Source organism: Oryctolagus cuniculus, chromosome 7 (assembly GCF_964237555.1).
Source record: "Oryctolagus cuniculus chromosome 7, mOryCun1.1, whole genome shotgun sequence".
Classification (NCBI taxonomy): domain Eukaryota; kingdom Metazoa; phylum Chordata; class Mammalia; order Lagomorpha; family Leporidae; genus Oryctolagus; species Oryctolagus cuniculus.
In genome coordinates this window covers 54132231-54143375 of record NC_091438.1, presented here as the reverse complement: position 1 = coordinate 54143375, position 11145 = coordinate 54132231, and the positions used below count along the sequence as shown (strand labels likewise).

The window sequence follows — 11145 nt, the reverse complement described above, 5'->3', positions numbered from 1 at the left end:
AAAAAATTGTTTGTTGTTTTAAAGTAAACCACTGCCCCAGTATGAATGCTTAATCTTCTCCCGAGACCAGGGCTTCTGGAATTGTTCAACCCTTGAATAGTTTCAGTGAAACTTGCGCTGTCTGTGACTGAACCCTGCCACCCGTGGTTTCAGTTCAAAATTCAAACAAACCAGAGGTTTCAAGAGTTCGCTACCTTAAGGGCACGGGTCTTTGTCTTTCCCTACTCTCCCATCTCCTGTACCACTCTCTTCCCCTTTCCCAATACCTCACTCGATGGTTTGGGTGGACAAGCTGATACAACTTCATAATTGGAGAAGAAAGGGTCTTCCTGTCTAATTTCAAGAATTAGCACCTCTAAGGCAGAATGATCTACCTGCCTGTGTGCACGCTCCCTCCCCAGCCAGTCTCCGTCTCCAAAACGGCAGCTCTGGTAACTTCTGAACGGGCTTCGTCCTTTGTGGAAGACAGCATTAAGCTCAGGCAGGGGACACCTTGGCTTACGGGTTTCAGGCATTCACAGCTTTTAAACAATATCATCTAGCAGTCCCCATTTATGATGTCAATGACATTTTTTCTTTTTGAAAAAGTAAAATATCCTGGACATAGAAATGAACCACCTGTTAGTTGTTCTTTCTACTGTTTCACCATTTTCCCAGTCAGGCCCCAAATTTTAATCAAGATGATCTAACCCATTTCTCTTTCTCCCTATCCCATCCCTCCCACCCCTAAGTAATACACCTGTAAGAGCCAAACACTACACACAGGCCACGCTGTAAAAATGCAGAGGTAACACTATTGGGAAGGAGGCTGTGGGTGGTGGAGATGCTCTCTGAAGACCTACAGTATCTTCTTGTTCTGCCACACACCCAGGTCTGCAAGTCTAGTCCTTCATAGAAGGCCCTTGACTTCTCTCAGCAAAGCCCAGAACGAGCAGCCTTGAAACACTTTTCCCCCTTCCCCTCCACTGGGGTAGGTTCGTGAAATACATAGCTTGGAACAGCTTAAAGGCTTGGGCTGCTGCTGGACACAGAAACTGTACTGGATCTTCAAAGGACATCTTCTCAAGCCACCTCTGTGGTGTCCAGACAAGTAGGACCTCTTCCCTCCCCACCTGAAAGCCACTGTCAGGTGTGAGGCGGGCGCTACTCAGGGGAGTTCATTCTTGTCGTCTTTTTTGTCATTGTCCTCCGAGGGGTAGGAGTGCCACGTCAGCCTTTGCTCCTAGAAGGAAATGACAACCCGTGGGCACCTGCCATCGGCCTCCTCGGCAGGCACCAGGTCGGCCTCCCCAGAATTCCTCCATTTCATCAGGAGCGTGAGTTCTCTGTAGCTCCCATAATCCTCGTGGCTGCCTCTTCTCTCTTCTTCTTTGGCTTGCTCTCCTCTCCCTTATCTTCAGACTCAGAACCAGCTTTGCACTGGCCTCCCTCTGCCTTCTCTGTCTCGTGTGCTGTTCTCTGTGCCCGCAGAAATGCAACAATGTGGACTGGACCAATCCGGCTTCCGTCCGGGTTCCCACCCGTCGTCTTTGAGAAAGCTTTCCACTTCAGGAGGTGCTGCACTCTGCCCCGTACAACACGACGGTCAGGCACTTTCCCACCACGCACTCCGCTTCCTCCTCTTCTAGCACCTCCTCCACTCTCTTCCAGTTTTGCTTTTGCCCCGTAGTGCCCGCCAGCTTTCTGGTGTAAAGGGTGACGCTGCTCAAAGCAGCACCCTGGAGGTTGAGAAGAATCAGGGTCGCGCTACTGGCGGCCAGCGGTGGAGGGTGGGGCGTGGTGCCCAGAAACCAGCAAGCGAGCAGCCGCAGTCCAGCCCCTCACTGAAGGGCAGCACAGCGGCCCCAGCCAACCGCCCTCCCCTCAGCCAAACAAAAGAGCCTCCGCCTTCACCCCGTTTTAATTCGATCTATTATTAGTACCAGACACTTAATCCTATCTCTATGAGCACCTGAACACTTAATCCTATCCCCTATCCATATGATCACTTTAACATGGTATTTCTGCCACCCAGCTTAAGGGGATTTGGGGTCTCATGTAGAGTTTTTAATTTAACTCTCAACAAGATTTTGTCTTCCTTACCTTTTGGTGCCCAGACTGTCACCTCTATCAGTGGATGCTTATGGAACAAAAACTGTAGTCAGGATTTAGATTCAAGTGTTATGTTTAAACTGTCACCAAGTCATCAGTTTTTAGTGAGGTCATTTGCAGGACTGGGCAGGTTGCTTTTTGGTGGGTAGACTTAGTCCATGAAAGCTGAAGCACAGTAGGCAGAAGACACGATTATGCCCAATTAGCACCCAGAAGCTGCACTCCTGGGCCCCCTAGCATAGCACAGTATGGTGGTCAGCTCTGCTGGACCTACTGGTGAGGCCGTTGATCTCCCCTTGACTGGCAATGGTAGCATCTCAGTTTGCCCAGACAGCCGCCACCCCCTCCATCCTTGGAGGCCCCGTGTCACCCTGACCAGAGCGTTGACAGCTGCAACTCTTTCTCTCCCACAAACTGGAGACCCCCTCCACCATGAGGTCAATGAGGAGGCTTAACCTCAAGATGGCTTATTGGCATCGGCCCCTTCCGAGGTTCTAGGGGCAGTCTTGCCATTGTTCTTACATAGCCACCTGTTTTTGTAAGTTTTGCAAAAAGAAGGTATTTTAACTGCAATCGGTAAAGAATGCTAACTCTTTCTCTCAGATTCCTACTCCTACACATCTCTTTTGGGTAAGTTGGCATTGGAAGGGGCTCCAGGTATTTTGAGAAAAGATGAGTGAAGGATACATTTTCTCTGGGTTTATGAAGCTATATTGGCGTGGGTCACAACCACTTCTGTGTATGTCATGTAACTGGCAGCCATCCCAGAACAGAACTGGCTTTCTGGAATGTTCCTAATAACCACTATGCCGATTCATCCACCTATTGGTACTCAGAGGCAGGCCCCCAGTCATGTGGAAATAAGAACGTGTGCTCAGCTCCCAACACCAGAGATAACCGGAGAGTGGAGGAGAAACAGAATTTGAAATGTATCAAGCCAGACACAGTGTATGGAAAATTCTTCCAAACAACATGTGGAAAGTTCTAGAACAAATCAGTTCCCTTCAGACTGGAAGTCCTCTCTCATCAGGAATGTGTCTGATAAAGTAGCACATACATTTACAGAATGAATCCCCATTTCTTTTTATTTTCAATGGGAGTTGTAAGAAACTAGAATTCCTGCATTTGCAGGGAATGGTCTCTGAGCAGAACCACAAAAGTAGCCTAATTCCAGCAGTCCGTACATTACAGAAATGATAGATGCTTTTCCCAGCTGGAACACAATCAGAAAAACGCTGTACAATTGCCAATACCAAGTTGGAAAGTTCAAAGAAAAAGTTTTTAAAGTACCAATCATAAAAATATCTTGGTCAGTCGGTCCAGGGAAATATTAAAGTTCTCTTCAGGTAATGCTACCACAAAGCTGTAATCAAGTGAAGAGGTAATCTAAGAGTTCGTAGCCAAAAGATGTTTTAAAAAAGATTTTAGGCCGGCGCCGCGGCTCACTAGGCTAATCCTCTGCCTGCGGCGCTGGCACACCAGGTTCTAGTCCCGGTTGGGGCGCTGGATTCTGTCCCAGTTGCTCCTCTTCCAGTCCAGCTCTCTGCTGTGGCCCGGGAAGGCAGTGGAGGATGGCCCAAGTGCTTGGACCCTGCACCCGCTTGGGAGACCAGGAGAAGCACCTGGCTCTGGCTTCAGATCGGCGCAGCGCACCTGCCGTAGTGGCCATTTGGCTGGGAAAAGCATCTATCATTTCTGTAATGTACGGACTGCTGGAACTAGGCTACTTTTGTGGTTCTGCTCAGAGACCATTCCCTGCAAATGTAGGAATTCTAGTTTCTTACAACTCCCATTGAAAATGAAAAGAAGTGGGGATTCATTCTGTAAATGGGGTGAACCAACAGAAGGAAGACCTTTCATTCTGTCTCTCTCACTGTCTAACTCTGCCTGTCAAATAAAAAAAAAAAAGATTTTAGAGCTGTGCCAGGCAGCTAATAAAAATAGCTTGCTAGTTTTTAGGATTCGTGATATTTATGGTGTCTGTCAACTTTAAAATGTTTAATTTTTTGTGATCCTTCTCTCACTCTGAATAAATATTCATATTTGTACCTAATATTTTGTTCATAATTTTGATTCTTATTCCAACAGATATTCCCCCAAATGGCAGCCACAAATGCCTGGCTCCTTCAGTAGAAAAAGGAGAAAGGGAGGCAATTGTGAAAGCTTCGCCTGTTTCCCTCACAGCAGAGGGTCTGTGTGGCTGTGTGAGGTTCCCATCAGAGGAGATGAAACGTACTCCTTTGGAACCGGAAAACTGGTCTTTAACCAGGCCAGCACAGGAAACAGCCTGGCGCGGAGCAGACGATCCATTTTGGTTCTGCAGGTGGAGAGAGTTCGGATGCATCGCATACCCTGGGATGTTAGTCCCATCCATCATTACGTTGGGATTCGGGGCTGGATGACCTGAGAGCTTCCTCATAGTGCTGCGCTTGTGGTTTCCACAGCTACAGGTTGCTAAGGTGAGGCGTTGCATGCCGTGCTGTGGAGCACACAGAAGACGGACTCCTGCATTTTTCATTTGTAAGTGACTGCTGCTAAGTCAGTGAAGCCCGATAGTTCTCACAAGAAGGTTAAACATATCCCTCATCTATTATTTCACATTGTTCAATTATTTAATCAATCTTTTTTTCATAGCAGAGAAAAGGCAAACTGGTACACTGCCCCTTCTAAATAGTTAGTTGTGAACTCTGCATGGGTGGAATCCAACGCCAGTAACCTCTGTGGATAAAGCTATACCACCACCTTCATTTATATAGCCCTCCTAATTGTTAAAGCTACTTTTTTGAGGAAAGATTTACGTATTTATTTGAAAGACAGAGTCACACAGAGAGAGAGAGAGAGAGAGAGAGAGCAAGAGAGAGAGAGAAAGAGAGAGAAGGCAGAGAGAGAAAAATCATCCATCTGTTGGTTCACACCCCAAAAATGGCCACGATGGCCGGAACTGGGCTAGTCAGAAGCCAGGAGCCAGGAGCTTCTCCTGGGTCTCCCACGTGGCTGCAGGGGCCCAAGGCCTTGGGACATCTTCTACTGCTTTCCTAGGCCATAGCAAAGAGCTAGATCAGAAGTGGAGCAGCTGGGACACGAACCGATGCCCATATGGGATGCCAGTGTTTTTGGCAGCAGCTTTACCAGCTGCAGCACAATGCTGGCCCCTAAAGCTACTTTTCATGTCTCCATCCTACTTTGTTTCCATCAAATATTTAGGGGGTCAACAGAGCAGGAATGAAAATCTTCATCTAAAAGATTTAGAAGCAGATAAGAAGAGACTGATTCACTTTACTATTAGCTTTATTTGGCTGGAAACCAAAACGGTTGGAAAACAGGTCTTGAGATGCTCACTCCTGTGATGAAGGTGGGATAGATGGGTAGAAGCACTGGTTATCACCAGTTGTGAGCGCAGGTTAACCAAAAGCGCTAGGATTTCATGAACAAGTGGTGTCAGTAATGCCCAGGGAACATAAGGATCATGTTTATCCATTGTTGGGGGAAAGATCTGGAATTCATCTTAAACATTAAAGGAAAGACAATTGACAGTTGCCAGTTCCTGCAGTTACGTGGAACATTGTCCTGACACCTGCTGCCGGCCACAGGGTACAGCTAAATGCTCTGACAGAGCGACTGGAGATCAGCAGCTCGCTCAGTGTCCAAGGAGCACAGAGGGACATGAGCTGGATGGAGCTGGCTCATTTGCACCTGTTCTCCATGGGTGCTTGTGATTAGGCAGTTTATTCTGGGTGGAGGCAGGCAGGCCATGCGAAGAGGACATACGCACAGGCGCCACCTGACCACCTCTGCTTACCCAGGAGCCTCTATTCAAATATTGATCAACAGCAGGTTTGTCACCATAGCTGCACAGCCTGTGCCTCTCTGCTCCACCCTCTCTGTGAAACGGGAGCCCCTCTGAGACACAGACCCGTGTAGGGTTTCAGAGAAGAAGCATCACTTCATGAATTCAGCTTGGAAGGTAAGACAGCTCACAGGTGTGTGTACAGACCCTTGGATATGAGTTTGACGATTGTCTTGCAATATACACATGCACACACATATATTTGAAAGCTCCCTCACACAAATGAACGCATTTTAAGTGTGTAGTGACAGGGGATTTGGCTATGAGCCTGAGCATCTGTAAGTCGGCTGAGACCTGTTGTCAGGGCCCACTTTTTGATGGGTTCTGTCCAGCCTAGTTGTCCAACACTCTCCTGCAGGACTAGGTCAGGCTACTTGGGACTCCTGAAGTCACCAAAGCCATCAACATTTAGCCCCTCTTAACAGCAATAAAATTCAAACATCATTAAAGTGAGAATTGCAGTATCCAATGGGTGACACCAGCTTCTTGGAGTTTTTATTGGAAAAAAAAACATATTTTGGCTTTATCAGCTACTAAAACGCTACTTTGTACAGTCTCTTCTTACCTTCTCTTCGATGTCTCTGGTAGGCTTGCATATTTTAGCATTCCCTGTACAAATATTCTGTTCCATGTCCTTTGTCAAACGTGGTCTACTGCTAGAAGAAAGGAAGGAACAGATGGGATAGAGAGGGATGTTTTATGCTTAATGAGTAACGGCTGAAGGCCATGGTCTGTACAATACTTCCCTGCAGTCCCAAGGGGTCGGCATAAGCACTCCATTTCACAGGTGTATAAACTGAGGATCCTCAAGGTCAAACAGTGCACCCAGAGTTACTCAAGGCATCATGCTGGTCTGCACAGCCCTTAAGACCCACCTTCAACGCCCCAGTCTGTGATTATAAATGCTTTACTTAGTGTAGGGTTCGTCTTATGAGTATAAAGTAAACTGAAAATAGATCGTTATGAAAATTAAGAGTGGGAATAAGAGAAGGAGGAGGCAGAAGGGTGGGTGCATGGGTGGGAGAGCGTGAGAAGTGTCACTATGTTCCTAAATCTGTATATAGGAAATTCATGAAATTTGTGTACCTTAAACAAATTTAAAAAGCCACTAATTTGTCAAACCCTAGGTGCTCTTGGCCCTCAGTAAATGAAATTGCTATGCATTTATGAGTTGCTTAAATGTTCACAAGTCTGACATTTAACCACAGGAAGGCAAACTCATAAAATATTTCATGAGGTAAAACTGCTGATAAAGGCTAATCTTCCAGACAGGACCCAAAGAACAGAATGTTCATTTTTTTTTTAACTGTTCCTTAACGTTAATGGACCTTGGTCAATGTTCCAGTAGTGGCATAAAGAATCTGGGAATTCAGACCCAAACTTTGGCTCTTGATTCTACGATGATCTTAGTTTCGTAATTGAGCTTTGTTGTGTTCTATTTTCCTTATCTGTGAAATGGGTCCTATCATTATGCTAAAGGTAGAAGACTATATACATGACAGGTCTTAGAAACTACCATTCAGTGTCTTGGCTTTTTTCGGGGAAGTACAGGCATGGCATGAAATAGATGCACACTTGTCTGCTAATAGCTGACATTCTTTGTTTGCTATATGCATGCACTACGAAAATGCTTGTTGTCATCATTTCATTTAATCCTTCTAACCTTATGAGATAGATATTAGTATCATTCCCATTTTACAGATGGGGAAAAAGAAGGCATAGAGAAGTAAGAGGACTTCCAAAACACAAGGTTTGAAAAAGGCATACTTGGGTGGAATTCCAACCCAGATGGTTTGCGTCTACTGAATTCCAGCATTCTTCTTCAGGCACTTACCTCAAAGCAGCTATTTGTTGTCTGGGTTCTTTCCTGTGGAAGAGGAGGCAAACACTGGGCACCTCTATTTGGGCGGCTTGAATCCAGCCCACATGATCTGATGGTTTCCTTGTAGAGCCAGAGCTATTAACCACTATCCCTTACTGCCTCCCATGTGTAAGTATAATACAGTGACACTCATTTTATAACAATTGGGCTAATTATCAGAGGATAAACTTGACTTACACACTCCTGCCTGAAGTTTCCCTTTCAAATGTACACCTTATGCATACCTTGCTCTATCGGCACCCTGGAAGACAGCCTAATGAATCCCTAGCACCAGTGAGTGTGCTCCCCACTGATTCTCTATTTATTTCTTTTTTTTTTTTTTTTTTTTTTTTTTTTTACAGGCAGAGTGGATAGTGAGAGAGAGAGACAGAGAGAAAGGTCTTCCTTTGCCGTTGGTTCACCCTCCAATGGCCGCTGCACTGGTGTGCTGCGGCCGGCGCACCGCGCTGATCCGATGGCAGGAGCCAGGAGCCAGGTGCTTTTCCTGGTCTCCCATGGGGTGCAGGGCCCAAGCACCTGGGCCATCCTCCACTGCACTCCCTGGCCACAGCAGAGGGCTGGCCTGGAAGAGGGGCAACCAGGACAGAATCCGGCGCCCCGACCGGGACTAGAACCCGGTGTGCCGGCGCCGCAAGGTGGAGGATTAGCCTAGTGAGCCGTGGCGCCAGCCTGATTCTCTATTTCTTGACCTCAACCCCCATCACCCTCTGACCTTTCCCTCGGCTGATGCTCAGTGGCTTGCAGCGTCCACTCCCACTGTTCCCCTGCCTCACTCTCTAGGAAGTCTTCCCAACCTCAAGACTGGGCCTTCCGTCTCCTTCCCTCAGCTCTCCTCCATCCTGGAGGGACCCTGTTTAGCAAAATCCTTTACTTTTGAATCTGTTTCCGTCACACGCAGCCCAAGGGCTCCACCTGAGTACCTTCAGGACTCCATGCGGCCCACATTCACACTTGTCTGCATAAGTCTTGGAACACTGTTAGACAGCAGGATCTTGGCTTGGACACAGGAAGATGGAGGACATGGTAATGGAGGAACAAGTGAAATCTGAATAAAGTCAGTAGTGTAGTTAAAAGTATTTCCTGGTTTTGATGGACGTACCACAGTTACGCAAGGTCTTGACATCAGAAGAAGCTGGGTGTAGGCACATGGGAGCTCTGTATCATCTCTACAATGCTTCTGTAAATATATAGTTACTTCAAAATAAAAGTTTAGGGGTTAGTGTTGTGGCATAGAGGGTAAAGCTGCTGTCTGTGACATCAGCTTCCCATAGGGGCACCTGTTCAAGTCCTGGCTGCTCCACTTCCAATCCAGCTTTCTGCTAATGGCCTGGGAAAAGCAGCAGAAGATGGCCTAAGTGTTCAGGCCCCTGACACTCATGTGGGAAGAAGCTCCTGGCTCCCAGAATTGACCTGGCCCAGCCCTGGATGTTCTGGCCATCTAGGGAATAAACCAGCAGATGGAAGATTTTTTTCCCTGTCACTCCATCTTTCTCTATAACTCAGTCTTCCAAATAAATAAATAAATCTTTAAATAAATAAAAAGCTTAAAAATAATCATTAGAAGACTTTGTAGCACAGGATTTCTTTTTTTTCTTTTTTTCTTTTTTTGACAGGCAGAGTGGACAGTGAGAGAGAGAGACAGAGAGAAAGGTCTTCCTTTCTCCGTTGGTTCACCCCCCAATGCTGTGGCCTGCTCACCGCGCTGATCCGAAGCCAGGAGCCAGGTGCTTCCTCCTGGTGTCCCATGTGGGTGCAGGGCCCAGGGACTTGGGCCATCCTCCACTGCACCCCTGGGCCACAGCAGAGAGCTGGACTGGAAGAGGAGCAACCAGGACAGAATCCGGCGCCCCGACCGGGACTAGAACCTGGGGTGCCGGCGCCGCAGTGGATGATTAGCCTATTGAGCCTCGGCACTGGCCAGCACAGGATTTATTTTTTAAAAAATATTTATTTGAAAGAGTTACAGAGAGAGAGAGAGAGAGAAAGGTTTTCCATCGCTGATTCATTTCCCAAATAGCCATAATGGCTGGAGCTGAGCCAATCTGAAGCCAGGAGTCAGGAGCTTCTTCTGGGTCTCCCATGTGGGTGCAGGGGCCCAAGGACTTGGGCCATCCTCTACTGCTTCCCCAGGCACATTAACGGGGAGCTGGATCAGAAGTGGAGCAGCCGGTACTCGAATGGACACCCACATGGGATGCTGGCGCTGCAGGCTGAGGCTTTAACGTGGTGCACCACTGTGCCGGCCCTATAGCACAGTATTTAAACCCATCCATTTGGAGTCGGGCAGACCTGAGCTATAAGAGACCTATGCTACTGTGTGATCATAAGCAGTTGAAAACCATGCAGTCCCCCTGAAAGTCACTGTTAATGGCCTGGCACAGTGAAAACATGCAACGAATGGCAGCTGGTTCTGCTACAGTAAGTATTAAATTTGTAACTTTCAAGTGTTATTTGCTAGAACAGTTGATCAACAACATGGCCTGAGCTCCTTTTTAAATTCATCTCTCACTGCCCACCTTCTCGCACCCAACACCCACTTGTCACCTCAGCAGGGGTCTTCTGAGTGCTCCCTGCACTACACTGACACCTCAATGAGCAAAACACAGAAATCCATGCTGGAATCAGCTTCCCCACTAGTGGGAATTGATGTAAAATTTATGAGACGCCCGTCCCCAAAGTGAGTGCCGGACCAGCAGCGCGCATCACCTAGGAGCTTGTTTGAAATGCAAATTCTTGGGCCCCATCCCAGGCCTAGTGAGCCCAGGCTCTGGAGGTAGGTCCAACAAACTCTCTCAATAAGGCTTCCATGTAATTCTGGGGAGTGTTCAGATTTGAGAATCACTGCGGTAAAATGGCAGCGACGATCCGTATTTTAGAGAAAACGAAAGCAGAGAGCAGGATAGAGTGCCAGGGAGAGGGGCCAGGTTGTGATTTTTTTTTTTAAATAGGGTGCTCAAAAGCCGTACTCCAAAGGTGACACCTGCCCAAGGACAAGAAGGTGAGGAAGTAGGCCTCCACGATAGGCGCATGCACAGCAAGTGCCAAGGCACTGAGGCAGGCGTGGGCCTGGGACGTTGCTCAGCAAAGTTTAGCCCAAGAGAACCGAAGCCCTTCAGAGAGGGAGACAGATCCAGGATAATGGCTATGGGACTTCTGCCCAGAAGCGTGTTCTGGGCGGCAACAAGATGAGAGGCAGTAAGAAAGCATTTATCTGCTGAGACAGATAAGGGTGGCCCACCGCCAACCTGAGCGCATCTGGACTGTCTCAGGAAATAGTAACATGTCAGTGAAGAGACATTGCAGGCATGCGTGCCCAGTACAGAGC

General features: G+C 47.5%; 1 pseudogene; it reads right to left on the bottom strand.

The window, feature by feature from the left end:
* Positions 1–1147: 1147 nt before the first annotated feature.
* Positions 1148–6569, bottom strand: LOC127493661 (chromobox protein homolog 1 pseudogene; annotated as a pseudogene).
* Between the last annotated feature and the right edge of the window lie 4576 nt (positions 6570–11145).